This window comes from Pungitius pungitius, chromosome 1 (assembly GCF_949316345.1).
Source record: "Pungitius pungitius chromosome 1, fPunPun2.1, whole genome shotgun sequence".
Classification (NCBI taxonomy): Eukaryota; Metazoa; Chordata; class Actinopteri; order Perciformes; family Gasterosteidae; genus Pungitius; species Pungitius pungitius.
Window position 1 is genome coordinate 8,388,769 of NC_084900.1, and position 14,467 is coordinate 8,403,235.

General features: G+C 43.6%; 1 protein-coding gene across 2 annotated transcripts in view; it reads right to left on the reverse strand.

Annotated features, from left to right (window-relative positions):
* pcxb (pyruvate carboxylase b) overlaps positions 1–14,467 on the reverse strand; it is a 201,768-nt gene that overhangs the window by 145,758 nt on the left and 41,543 nt on the right. The gene's annotated exons all lie outside the window — the stretch shown is intronic.

Below are 14,467 nucleotides of genomic sequence, written 5' to 3' on the forward strand. Positions count from 1 at the left end.
GGCTAAAGTTAATAAAACACTCAAAATTGAACGCAAAATAGCGGATTAATCCTGAAGTATTTACTCCTGACCAAAACTAAACATAATTATACGTTTTTCCACCTGCTGATTCTCAAATTAAATTAATGTTGGCCTCCACTTCCTTCAACTCTCTCCTCATTTTGTACTTATCATGTAAATACCCATCAAGCACTGGGCACACAGCTGACTTACATGGCAGTTTAATTACATTTTGCCTCCAGCCCCAAAAACCAAGAAGGACTGCTGAGCTGCAGCGCTGCCCGGCCCACAGGTCTGCTCTGTGTCAATTAGTTGGTGGAAATTTGATTACCAAGAAACATATTTAGTAATATGCAGGACGTAAGCACAATATGAACTGAAATAATAAGGTCTCTAAACTGTTTTGAATAAGGTTCCCTTTAAAGCACAAGGCTTCCAGATTACAATTACGCACTAATGCTACGCCTGCCTAAAGGCCCTTGTCATTTCAGGTGATATTGAGGTTTGGCAGTGCATATAACCCAAAATTGGAAAATAATCTCATCACAAGCCAAGTGGAAAATCCATCTCCTTTTCCTGTTATGCTAGGAGCTCAAGAAAGTCAAGGAAATTAACATTTTACTGAGTCCCTGCTTTTGTTTTCTCCAAACTTAACATAATTAAATCATTCAAAGATATTGATTGTTGATGTCTCCCGACTGCCATTCTTTTGAAATAATGGAATTATTCATAAATTTGTCCAGTCACACCATTCCTACCCCTCTATTAACCAACATACAAAAACTAAGCATCGGAATTATGTCAACTTTAAAAAAAGTATTGTTCCTAATGAGGCCTTGTTTTGGCTCACTTTGAGGATCCGATGTGTCAAAGGTATGAACTTATTCTTTACTTACTGACAATGCTAGAGTATGCACAACTGTTTTAAAATGCCAAGCATAATATGGCATGTCTGCTCTCCAGCCTGGCATCTCTGACTGCTCGCCCCTGACTTCCTTTACATCTTCTCAATAGCTGCCAATTTAAATGTTTGATCCCTGACAATTTAGAAGAAAAAAATAAACCCCCACAAGTGTCAGAATATAAGACTACCCACTGTGTGTGAAATGTTGTGCATTCACCTGCAGCCAAGTAAATCTTTTTGTATCTGGTGCTCCTGTCTATTTAACAACCCGATACAGCCCTGCTTGCTTGTAAAATATCTTTCATTTGCTTTCTGCAACCTGCCAACAGATAAATGGAGGCTCAATTAATTCACAGCTCAGCATTGGCCACATTCTCGTGAGCACTGTATTAACAAGATTCTACATCAGCACCTTAGTGGGATAAGCAGTGCGACTCATCCATGGTACACATTTCTTATATCAATAAAAAATAGAGTTTTAACAGTCTCACATATACCAGCCCGACAGAGCCGGATAATAACAGCAACATGAACATTAACTATTCAACATGTTACGTTAGATAACTGCTTGGCTTTTGCACAGAGACCCCCAGCCTTGAGTGAGGCTTGGCTTTGCTAAACCATGACATCATTCAAGCTGAACATCCACAGTGGAGCTGTGGTGGTTCATGTGGCCATTGAAGGAAACTTGGGTTAAAACGTTTTGGATTTTGAATCAATAACTTTGGCAACGATGACAACCACAAGCTGGGGCCTGAATCTGATGACAAACTTGTTTTGCTTATTTATTTTGTTTGATCATCCTCATGTACATGTTGGCTTCTTGCGTTATTGTGATCAAACGTTTTTTGAAAAGGAACCATGGCTTTGCATTTTGGCCAATCAATGGGTTGCAGCACCTGATTTGGGAACCACTGCTTACACCAAATGAACTAGAATGAACTGAGCCTTCTACATGCTAGAAATGGAAGTGTAGCTTCATCTTATTCATTATTAACAAGCTGCTGGCCCAGCCGGACCAACTGAACCATGTATAATTTCTGACAATTTTGGTTATAATTGGTGTTAATATATGCTGATCAAAATGGCGGGTATGCTTATGTCGAAAGGGCAAATATGCATTTAAAAGCAAGAATTTACATTTCACTTTACAAAGAACAGCGGGCCTGCTGCGGGTCATCTCCAGAGTCAAAAGTAAAATGAAGGTTTTCATTCAAATTCAGTGATATTTAAAAAATTAACTACCGTGTCCGCTCATAGTTATGCAGGAGGGAGATCAGAGCAGAGGATGTATAATGTCCTGACCGCAGAGAAGGTGAACGACCTGCAAAGTCATCGCAAGAAGTGTGTATTCACAATGAGACGCATTGACGCAGGAAATATATGAGAAAGCACTCCGAATATCCGGCCCTGACACACATGCAGGCGCAGGAGGGCTCACGCTCGCCGGAGCCGCCGCGACATTGTCACTGAACACGGGAAACACATCAGCCCTGATGCTCGCGAGAACCAGAGAAACATTAAGGGGCTCAATCTCACACACACACACACACACACACACACACACACAGCACTAATTGCATATCATTTTCCGTGGTTTCACTGAGCTCGTTTAGGGAGAAGAGGGTGGCTGCACGCCCAGAACTAACAGGGATAGAGGGAAAGAACGAGCGAGAAAAGGATCTAGTGAGTAGAGGAAAGCAGCTTGTTGTGGCTGCAGGAGATGAAGAAAAACGACAGTCAGATGAGGCACATATTATATTCAACTGTGGAGCTGCGCTAGGATGGGGGAGACGAGAGATAAATGAAAAGAAGAGACACAATGACAGCTGTACGTGAGGGGACGCACAGGGAGTAGGAGTGTGGAGGTGGATAAAAAGCCGGATGGAAAAACCCGGGGAGAGCAAGCGGGAAAAGCACGACTGTGGAATTGATTTGGACTCGCTCAGAGGGGACAAAAGAAACCATGGCAATGAGGTGGCGGGGCGGCAGTAGAAGGCAGAGTTAGGGAGTGGGAAGGAGGGACGGGAGGACGACAAAGATAAACGCGAGAGTTTGACAGGAGGGAATGAATTTGAGAAGGAGGAAGAAAGTAAGACTGGAATGAGATAGTAACACATTGAGAGGCATAAGAGAGTAAGAGGAGCTCAAAGCAGTAGTTCAACATCGGGGGAGAAAACGCACAAGCGCCGACTCGGGGAGAGATGGACTTGGCTGTGCGCTGAAAATGTAGCAGCGGCCCGGAGACGGTTAGCTTTGGTTCACATAAAGACCGAGCACGCCTGCTGGATGAGGGGAGAGGCTGAAAGGGGGGGGGGGGGGAAGAGAAAAGAAGAGGAAAAGAAGCAAAGGATGGAAAGAAGCACTGAAAAAATATGATGAATCCCGTCTTGGAATTTCAGCCTCGACTTCTCCTAAAAAGCACTCCTTCTCTCCCTTATCTTCTGCTTCCATGTTCTCTGCTCCTTTCATCTTCCATTGTCTCCAGCTCCCCATGTGGCCGGCAAATGTGAAGCACTTCCTCCTTTTTGAAGTGAACACTTGATTTTTCAAACTCTGTTTGAGCGTAAGCTGGTGAGGGTGAGTGTATGTGTGCGTTGTCGATTTGCTCGCATAAAACGTGTCTCCGGTAAATACATTTTTCAAAATGGCTCCGGGGTAGAGTGGTAAAGAGCAAGGCTGAAATGCCTTTTTTTTCATTTCAGTCAAACTAATGCAGCCTCTTGTCTCCCAAATGTGAGGAAATGTAGCGCGCGCGGTCCAAGGGAAAAGAAGGATGGATGAACACAAACAAAAGAACAGTAGAAATCAAAAATGATGGATGGAAGCCCGGGGCCTTGGAGGGAAAAAAAGGTAAACACAGAAAAATTAAAGACAAATGGAGTTTGAGTAATGTGTGAAGGACGGATGGAAAAGACAAACAAGGCTGGTAAATGGAGCAAGAAAGAATATGAAACGACTGCAAATTTTTGAATCATTGTGGCATGAGGATAGCATTTGGACAGCAATTGGACGACACACGAAAACAAGATCCAATCATATTAGATTTCCTCTCCTTTTAAGCTTTTATTTTCTCAGGCCTGACTCTCGCGCCATTAATTAATTCCTGCCCCCCACCGAGGAGCGAGGGAAGGAATGCAAAGTGACGTGTGCGTCCAGGAAGACACGAGAGATAGAATGTAGACAAGGAGGAGAACAGAAAGACAGATGCATGTATGCTATACAAGTAGAAGTAAGGAAAATATTCTCATTAGCTGGTTCTATTCAGTCATTGAAGCATCAACACGAGTGCTCTGCAACGCCATGGCCCACTTACAAGTGGCTTTAAAGTGGCTAGAGTAAGTAAGTCATTAGTGAAGTGACCTACTGAGGGGGAAGTGGAATGAGAAACATTCTCCGTCTGCCTGCTACGCCACATGGTCGGCCACACCTGGATTAATCAATCATTGGGACCGTGGAATGATTCTACGGCTGTTTGGTGATCAATGAATCCGCTAAACATGGGCGCCACGCTGTAATATCACACCACACAATATTTACCAACAGGCTTTCAGCATCGGAGGCTGAACACCCGGCTTGAGATCACTGCCGGAGGCGCGACCTTTAAGTTCTCCGTCGCACGCGGGAGGCAGATTTACGTCCCCGGGGTGATTCATTCCTCCATTTTACGTTGGACTTGCATCTCGGGCCTCGGGTCTGCGGACCGCCACGTTTCAAGGCCCTCTCGGGATCCGGCATGAGTGAGCACTCTGCCACATAAGCTGTAAATTGGCGTTTCAAATTGATGTGCCGGGGCGAGATCCAAGACTCGCTGCTGGTTGATTAAACTTGAATATTGACCCAACAGTCAGTCTCAACACCTCCATATCACCTCGACAGCAGCACTCGCTATTCAGAGCCCATTTTGAAAATGAAACCCTGACACATACTTTAGAATCAGATTATAACCCTTCAAAAAATGGAAGAACTGCGTTGATACTTTGCAACGCTTTCATACGGTATGGTCAAAGTGGGAAGCTTGACTGGGTCCCCCAAACAGAGCATTAAGTTTGTGAAGTGGGTTTCACTTTGAAGGATAGAGCGTCGACCCACAAGTCCACGTGAACTCTTAATACTCAACAACTTTCAGACACACTCCATACAACAGCATTCATGTGTTATTCCTGTCACCTCACAGAGGATCACAAACTGCAGTCTTCACACGGGTCTCTGTGGCACCGTTGGGACTGGAGGGTTATTTTCAAACCATAATTCATTATCACTCATTAAATGCTTCCACTATTAATAAGTCAATCAACTCCTCAAACTTGATCTTTTTTTTTCGTTACTGGGGCATGTTTCTGCCTCTGAAGCCTCAAAGAGAAATGTTCAAGCAATTAGTTCAACATTAAGAGAACCAAATAATACATAAACATCTCAGTTAGAGGTCCGTTCTATCAGCATTTTAATTTAATTCATGCGAAGCACAAGCTTGCATGAAGGTCCACATACGACATCAAGGAAAAAACTAATAAAATACACAGAAATAGACAAACACACACACACACACACACACGCAGACGGCCATATAGGCCTGATAAAATGCAATCCAAGTTCTCCCATTCGGAAAATTGCACAGTGCAAGTCGCAAACAGAGAAATCGAGGGAGGCCAGATAAATAAGTTTGTACACACAGACACACACTCATATTTGTGCATTTGCACACATGAGTACATGTGTAGTTAAAAATGCATCAGCAAACACACTGCACATTTGGCAGATGCCCAGAAAATCCAGCCAACAAGCAGGGCATGTAACACGTGAAGAAACACAACATGCCTATGAAGCACACGTGGAATATGCACACATGGAGGCACAAGCCTATGACTCACAGCAAAATAAAATATGAGCTGTGGCAGAACAATATGGAAGCAACCATGAAGAGGGAGTATGGCTGTGAGGAAGTGTGGCATTCAATGAACACAATGTGAAAAAACAATGTGGGGTGCAGTTCCGAGGGAATAGAAAATATGGAGGGAAGCATAAGTGTAGGATTTAGCAGAGACAAATACAGTGAGGAGAAGCCTAGACAAACAGCAAAGAGATAAGTAATCTGCAGCGGAGCTGAATGCAGTTAAGAGAATTAAGCTCAGTATGTGCATATCCATCATATGTGTTTGACAGGTTTTTTTCTCCAACTAAACAACTTTATAGGCAGGAAAGAAGGGGATCAGACAAGTCGTGTACAAATGGGAACTAACAAAATAGAGAAGAAAAAGCTGTTGATATGGAAACCATTTTTGAAGAAAAGAGCATACTCATTTATCATGCACTGCAGGGAACCAATTAAACAAAAGTCAATTGTGTTGCCCTCAGTGTCAACAATAGTACGTAATTACACATTTTAGTAATTGCAAAATGAAAAGTCTTCAATCTGACATTTAAACCCCGACTGACAGAAAAATCAAAGTCAAAGACAGGCCTGAAGTTTAATTTTCTTATTCAAATCACATAAACTGATCAAAAGTAGCAACTCAGGTCTGATGTAACTTACCCCTGAGACACTCAGTCCCAAGCCAATTAGTTCCTACCTAGGACTAACAGCTTAAACTAGTCAAACACAAACTAACAGGACATTTCCTACACAGATAGGGATTTTTTACAGCAAGTGTTAGTCATACTGGAGTAGACCATTGTCATCCATAGTGCGCACTGATGGAATAAAGGCATCTTCAATCAATAATGAGGGAATCCGTCATCCTATTCTAGTGGCTTGCTGTGCTTTACTAATAAGGCTCACATAAAACGATATTATCGTCGGCAGAATCAACTGGTCTTTGTCTTTTTATGGGATTTATGGAAAAAGTAACCTATTATATACATTCTATTGTAGGAATTTGCTGCCAGCATCCTGGCCTCGGCTTCCAGACTTTGCGGAGAAGAAGCCCCATGCTGCATGGACGCAGGCTTGCACACATCCATGCATTCAGAGACATGAGCAATTACTTACATACGGTTAAAGATTACAGCTTTGATGCATGAATGTATACGTGTACTTGTTTAAACATGCAAGGGTCTCTACCAACACACGCTTTTCTTGTCGCCATGGCTCCCCCCAGCATGACGCACCAACAGGCAAAGCCTGCAGAGCGCGGGACACCACGGGCAGAGTGGCAGAGCCTCCTTAACGTCTAGCCGGGGAGGGATTTCGTCTGTCAGTTCGCCGCCCCCCCCCCTCCGCATACTACTCGTATCTCTCCGACTGGGTAGTTAATGCAATGCAAGCAGCGTGCCGGCATGCAGCGCGCGTGGTGCAGCATCCAGTCGCGCTGGGGAGCAACAGGCCAACGATGGATTGACTAAACGTGACATGAGATTGGTCGATTGAAAGGGGAATGTGCTGGAGCACCTTTCCGCTGCGGCCTTTAGTGAGTCGAATGTACAGTATGTCACCATGCAAAGTGGGTCGGGCCTGAAAAATCCTTTGTGGCGCAGGACAACGTACGCACTCAAGTCAGAGACAACACAGACATCGTTATTAGAGAGGCTTCAAGCTGGATCCAAGTGGCTTTTGATACTTCTACTTGGAGTAGAAATACATTGAAAAAAATTAAAGCCAGTTTCACTTTTTCCTTTTCAGCTCGGAGCAAGATCCCCCCCCCCCCCCAAACCCACCCGTGTGCTGCAATCCCATAATGCACATCTACCCAGGGCCACCTTTTGATTCAGAATCCTCTGGTTTTCTCAAGTCTTTGATACGATTTAGCCGGGAAACCCTGAGGCCTGCGGAGGAAGGCTTAGGAGGAATCCAAAGGGGATTACTGGACGAAACGTATGGAAATTACACTTTAATTCATTATTTAGGTCATGGTAATTCATGCAAATTAGGATTTCATTAATTCCGGCCTTGGGTTTGAATGGCGTTTTTCTTGTGGGACTTTGCAGTCTCGTCTGGACCAAATCAGTGTCATCGCCATAGAAACCAGTTTGTACTCGCGCACAGTGTTTAGCTGAATGCAGTCTCACAAAGCTGCTACTGTGCTGCACTATAGATGCATACATGTTTTGATTTTAAATGGGACCAAGTTCCCCCATTGTTTGTCCATGTAACACAGATACTCTCCATTGACTCTTATTCAAATATTTGATGTGAAGAAAACTTTTATTTCCTCTTCTAAAAAGTTTTACCAACACGTTTATACGGCACCTCTCGAGGGCAAATTGGTTTTTGAGCAGCTTACCTTCTTATAAAAATAATAATTTGTGACATGGCAAGCTGGAGCGAGACATGTCATGACTGCTAAGAGGCCGCACAAAGTTAAAAGGAATGAAGTCAAATTGTTTTTGCATTGTGCCGCTTCTTGCATCACAGCAAACTACTACTACTAATTAAACCAGGCCTGTCTGCGTATGCAGGATCCACTTGTAAAGTACGAGTCCTTTAAATGTCATTCACAAAAGAAGTTTTGCATTGTGCGTTAAAAGACAAACATCTGATACAACCAGTAACAATGACTGCTGTGATTGTAATCATGAGCATCCTTCCTCTTATCACAAATTGGCCGGCAACACACACACACACACACACACACCGTTCTTATTCATGTGCGTACTTCTCAATCACTCACCGAACGCGTCGCTGCACAATTGTAATTATTATAACGTGCTTACAAAAACAAAACTTTGCAGACACACACACGCCCATGTGTAGACTGTAACACATAGAGACATCTAGGATTCAGTCAGTCCATCAATATATTGCGTGGATGTTACAGTATGCGCTGACGAAGGCATTAGACTCACATTCATCCATAGGCTGATTTGGATACTACCTACTACACAATTATTAGAAGCATTAACTAGCTTATTGCAGAGTGCCGAGGCATGTCACCCTTGGAGTAGGCTTACCTAGTCAATAAATATTTTGCGCGCACACACACACACACACACACACACACACCAGAGACGAGGCAGATTGTTTACTGCTGCACGAGTCTCCTTGAGGTTGACAAAAATTGACATGAGCTTGCAGGAAAGGGGAGGGGTTAGGAATTCAATAAGCCATAAGCAAAAAAAAAAATATATATATATATAGGGGAAAGTATTGAGGACCCGAGAGTAGGAGAGAAGTTAAGGGAATAAAAAGGAGGAAAGAGAACAACACAAAGTGAATTTCTTCACACGGTGCAGGAATGGGAGGTAGCATGGAGGGCATCATTGACTAATGTATATGAATACCGGGCTGACCTTCTCCTTGAATATCTTTTCATACTGCAATCGCTAAAGGAAGATGAATGAGTGGGAAAGGGTCGTTGATGTGGTGGCGATTTCCAAGTTCAAAAAGGGAATCGAAAGCCAGCAAAAGAGATGCTGGCGGCTCCATCCGACGTGCAAGGAGGAGGCAACGAAAGGGAAGGGCCGATTGAATGAATCTGAGCGGAGGGAAAACGGTAAGCAGAGAGAAGAGGGAGACAAAGAAAAACAGGAAAAAGCTCCATGAAGATTGAAACGACAGATTGAAATCAATTCCAAAAACCTCTGTGGGTTCAAAACGTAGCGGACCAGCAGCGGCCCGGCACTTCATGTCCCCTCTCCCTCTACCCACTTCCACCCCTGGTTTGTTTTTTTTACACTCGAACAATTATTGCAAAAGGCATTGTTCTTCTGTCACTTTCTGTCACTCGCTGTCAGCCTGATGAAGATGGAGCGGGGTCATTTAAGACTAATTGGCAGCCCGAACAGACAAATAACCAGGTGCGGCTCGAGCGTTTTCCCATTGAGTGCCTTGTACATTAATGCGTGTGCCCACATTCACCAACTAAAAAGGCAGGAAACACACTGTAATGAAAGGGATATTTTTTTTCTTAAATAGGACAAGAAATAAATAATCTTAAAAGTATTCAAAAACAATAAAATCCAAATTGTGTTCCACCCTTGCGGTGGACACTGCAGTCATTTCTTGGGGTTTGCTTGAACAAATAAGAGGTAATGACCTTTTTTTTTATTATAAATCTGAATTCGATATTAACCATTCCACTCTACCGGGTCGGCTTTCAGCGAGGGTTTAAAGAAAATGGATGTATAATGAGTTCAGCGTGATCGAGCTTCAGCATGACGGATTTGATAACATCACCATGCAGACGATCAATGTTACAGCGTTAAAGCAAATCGATGCTGGCTGTCAATACCAAGCGCTTAACCGTAAATTATTCACACGTGACATTTAATCACATTCCACCCGGGCCATACACGGACTGGCTTACCCTCTGCCCTTTGGAAGTACAGTTCTACTGTGCAAATACAGATTACTGTTCAGTCCCTCATCACATCATCAATACAGCATCTGCTATTGGATTTCAGTTTTCAAATGAACCGATGCCGATGGAACCGATGCACTCTGTTTAATGACCTCGGAGGTTTTGCCTTCAATACCGCGCTGATTGTCCGTGGGAACATGTCATTTAGCGCAGCGAGTTTTATTGTCTTTTTCTTGCGGCTTAAAAGCCGTTTCAGGGGAAAATCTCTTCCTGACAACAATGGAAACAAACTGCTGAGATCAAGATGCTGCACTAAATACAGTGGCTTTCATCTATAATGGTCATGTGTCCTAAAACAAAAGCAAAAATAAGTCAGTCAACTGTAAGGCTGCTTTGCCCTGTGCTTGGGGAAACATTTTCTTTCTCATCTCCTTAAAAAGAAAGAAAATGTCTTTAAAAATGTTTTTAAAAAGTGAATTACGTGAACCTATCAAATAGCTGCCGGTTTTAAACCTCGTCGTCCATGTTTAATTCGAAAGGTTGGCATTTTCCTGGGGGGCACATCTGAAGGTTTGGTCTGGGACACATTGCACGTACTTCACAGATGACGCTTTCTCTTCAGCACAAAGTCGCACACACAGCATGCGTCTGGGGTATAATTATCCCACTTCAGTCGTCGTAAGGACTTCTGTCCACCAATCTGACAAAATGTGGCACGTCTCCCCACGGCAATCGGCGCATACGAGAGCTCTGCCGCTGAGCAACGCACAAAACCCGGATCCTTTGCAGCTCAATCGCGGGAAAAAATTGAACCTTGAGAGGAGACGTTCACTCAAAGGCAGGGCCGGAGCTGAATGCACAGGCTCAAACAAACACGCACGCTTATCCCTTCCAGGCTGTTCAGCGCTTCAACCCCCCCCCTCTTCCTCTCACACAAAGGGTGTGCCTCCCAGACAAAATATATCCTCTGTTGCACACGCATTCAGTCTGACAGGATTGCGCTGTTATGCAGGAATCATGTGAGGCAAGATAAAGAGGATGAAGAGGTTCTTGAATAATGTTACTGTGCTGTTTTCTCTTTTTTTGACCTTGTGCAGCTCTGTGCGCGTCTACAATGATGCCTTTCGACGTCAAACTTTTCGGGGTTTTTTGTATGCCTTCTGTGAATGAGTATGTGCGTGGGTGCATCCATTCGGGTTATAGATTGTGATATTCCGCCTCCTCTCTGACAGTTGAATGTGCTCCCATTACTGCTGCTGAGAGCGACACAACCAAAAAAAGAAGCCGTGACGAGAGAGAGAGGATGCCGACTCACAAACGGGCCACCTCGTAAAGATGCAACGACCGAAGCAAGATGGAGAGGAGGTCTGAGGAAGGAGGGCAGAAAAGCGAAGAAGACCGAGTACCAGCGGGAAGGATGTGTGTCATACCTGAGGCGATGAACTGATGAGGCGTCAGCCCTCATCTCAATAGTAACTTGTATGTCAAACACTGGAGGCTAGAGTATGTACAGCGTACCAATGCAGTTTAAAAAAAAATAGATATACTTCTCGCAGACAACTAACTCTGCTCATGACGCCATTAATCCGCTATAGCATCTGATGTTTGATTATAAACACCCAAGTATTTGTTAGACGCAATAAGGCCTTTTCATTATATAAAACTTCCCTTGTTATTGACGCTAATCAAAGGAAACTGAATAATTTAACTATAGGTCTTTAATTTGTGGCCGCCCACAGCTCGCTTCTTCTTCTCGCTGTACAAATTAACAAAAGCAAGAAGGACAGACGGCAGCAGAGAATCACAAGGCAACTGGATTAGAGGACAGATGGAGGGAGGGAGTAAAAAGAGGCAAAGCTCATGAAAAGGGACGAGGTAAAGATGAAGAGTGGATGAGGCAAAGGACACCGTGAATGACCAGATATCAAAGACTGTGAGGGAGGTGGGGGGAGGGGACACAGACACTGCTAAGAGAGGGAGACTGAACAGAAGGCAATGGTGCGAGAAAGAGCGTGGAGACACAGATGCATCGAGTCAGCAGAGGACAGACAGATGAAGGGGACAACCTAATGGAGAGATGAAGGAAGGGCAGGATCAAGGAGTTTATATTGACCCCCTCACTACAGACAGCACCCCATCAGTGACAGTTCGTTCAAACTGACACACACACGCACACCAATCTGTTCCAGAGGGATCTAATTGAGGGGAAAACAAGCCTAAGTGCCCATTGAAGGGTGGCGCGATCTGGATATCTCGCCCAGATGATTATTTGATCGCAGCCCTTTGCATTTAAACCCGGCATTAAAAGTTGCTGCGAGGAAAAGATAATAAAACCGAAAGAAAGACAAACAGGGACAAGAAGCCGAGGACATTCAATTGTTTTAAAAACATGACATCAAGCAAATAAATCAGGGCTGTGGGGGTAAAACGGAGAATGAATGAACAACAATTTAAATGAGCGCTGGATGGGCATTTCATATCTAGTTACTCAGACACTAAAAAGGTAAACTCCCTGTCATGGCCTCCAGTGGAGATGAATACAAAAAAACCTTTGCATTCGCCTCCGGCCCACCCCGTCGTGTCACTTGCATCCAAATGTAGAGACGGAGATAAAATGAAGATGAAATACAAAGCTGCAGAGGCCCAACAGCAGCCCGAGTAGAGAAAGCTAGCCAATCGAACAGGGAATGATGAAGGAATCAGGCCAGAGATGGAAACGATGAAAGACTGCGAGGCTCTGGAGACTTGGGGAATTAACGGTACGTTATGGCCGCAAATGCTCAAATAAAACCACAACAGTCATTTACACTGAAATCTAATACGGTCCCCGCTTGTGAAATGGGCATCGTCCTGTGCGCAAGAGCGAGTCACCGAGTGGGTCCGCGCAGGTACAGAAGCTGTTCCACATGGAGAAGAAGAGATGTTTGAAAGAACAAGGGGGGTTCGGGGGGGGAAGAGGATGAAAATATTGCTCAAGTTCCTTCTCCATTTCAGCCCTTTCAATTTTTTAAAATCTGTTAAATGTGACACTGCATTTTATAGCAGTGATGGTAAAAATAAGGGCAAATGTGGGAGGTTTACATTATGGATCATTCGCTCTGTAGACATAAAAATACATAATTTACAATTGTTAAATATCCCATTCTCTTCAAGCCTTATTGCTTCGAAAACAAACAAAAGAAAACGGCAGAGCTAAGCACATTTTAATGTTTCATACAGTGAAACAAAAGTACAGAGAGTGTACTGTAAAGATTGAAAAATAAAGTAATAAAGAAGACTTTAAAAAGGGTTAAGAGTGATAACGTTGATATAAAAATGCAATCTAAATGGTACAGCTACACATATCAATCTATCTAGATATATACATAACACCACTATCAGTTTGCTTCTATCGGATATTTATCGCAGAGTTGTTTGGAAGAACAAAAACAGAAAATGTTTTGGCCTGAATATGTCACACACACACGGACAATGTGAAAGCAGTCTAATCAGCCAAAGGATTAGACTGGGAGTGTGGGGGGGGAGGGGGGGGGGGAGGGGGGGCTTTAATACAACTATTGAGATAATAACGGTTTTCCTTAAGCAAGCTCACCGAGGTGCCACAGCCACCTCTGCTTCATGACCCAGCATGGAGCAGGTACATACATACTCCCATACAACTCAGAAAAACATGGACAACTAGTCTTAAAAATAAGAAATGAAATATAAATAATCAAATTGTATTGCCATCACATTAGTCTTTTCCGATCATCATCATGGAGTCAGATTATCCGCATTTAGAACTGACAGAATGTACGTGAAAGTGGACGTCGCCTTAAATCGAAAACACACAAATTAGCCGGGGTCCAACAGCCGACTTTACGTTGTGAGTATTTGTTTGTTTGACTTTGTTGTTTTTGATGACGTTTTAGTTCGCTGTGATGCAACACAAATACAGCCAGATGAATAAAGTGCTCCTGGGAGACACAGAAGAGATGAAAGGAGCCGAACAAGAGACAGACAGAAAGGCTAACAAAATTGTTCGTCAAGTTCGGTTGCCATGGGAACAGGTGCAACAATTTAGTTCCCAAGCAAATCTCCACTTTACAACCCCCCCGGCCATCCCCCGGCCTATGACTTCCCATTAGTTGCACTGATTTATAAGTATGTCAGCTTAATTCATTAATTGAGCCAATTACACAAATATGAATTTGTGTAATTGTGGTTTTCTGGTGTGTCTGAAAGGGCTTATACTTGTGCCTGGCTGAGTTCCCTGTGCTTGTACCTTGAATGTGTGCGTGTGTATTACTTTGAGACCCATCTGTGTTGTTTCAGCGGAGCAAATCTC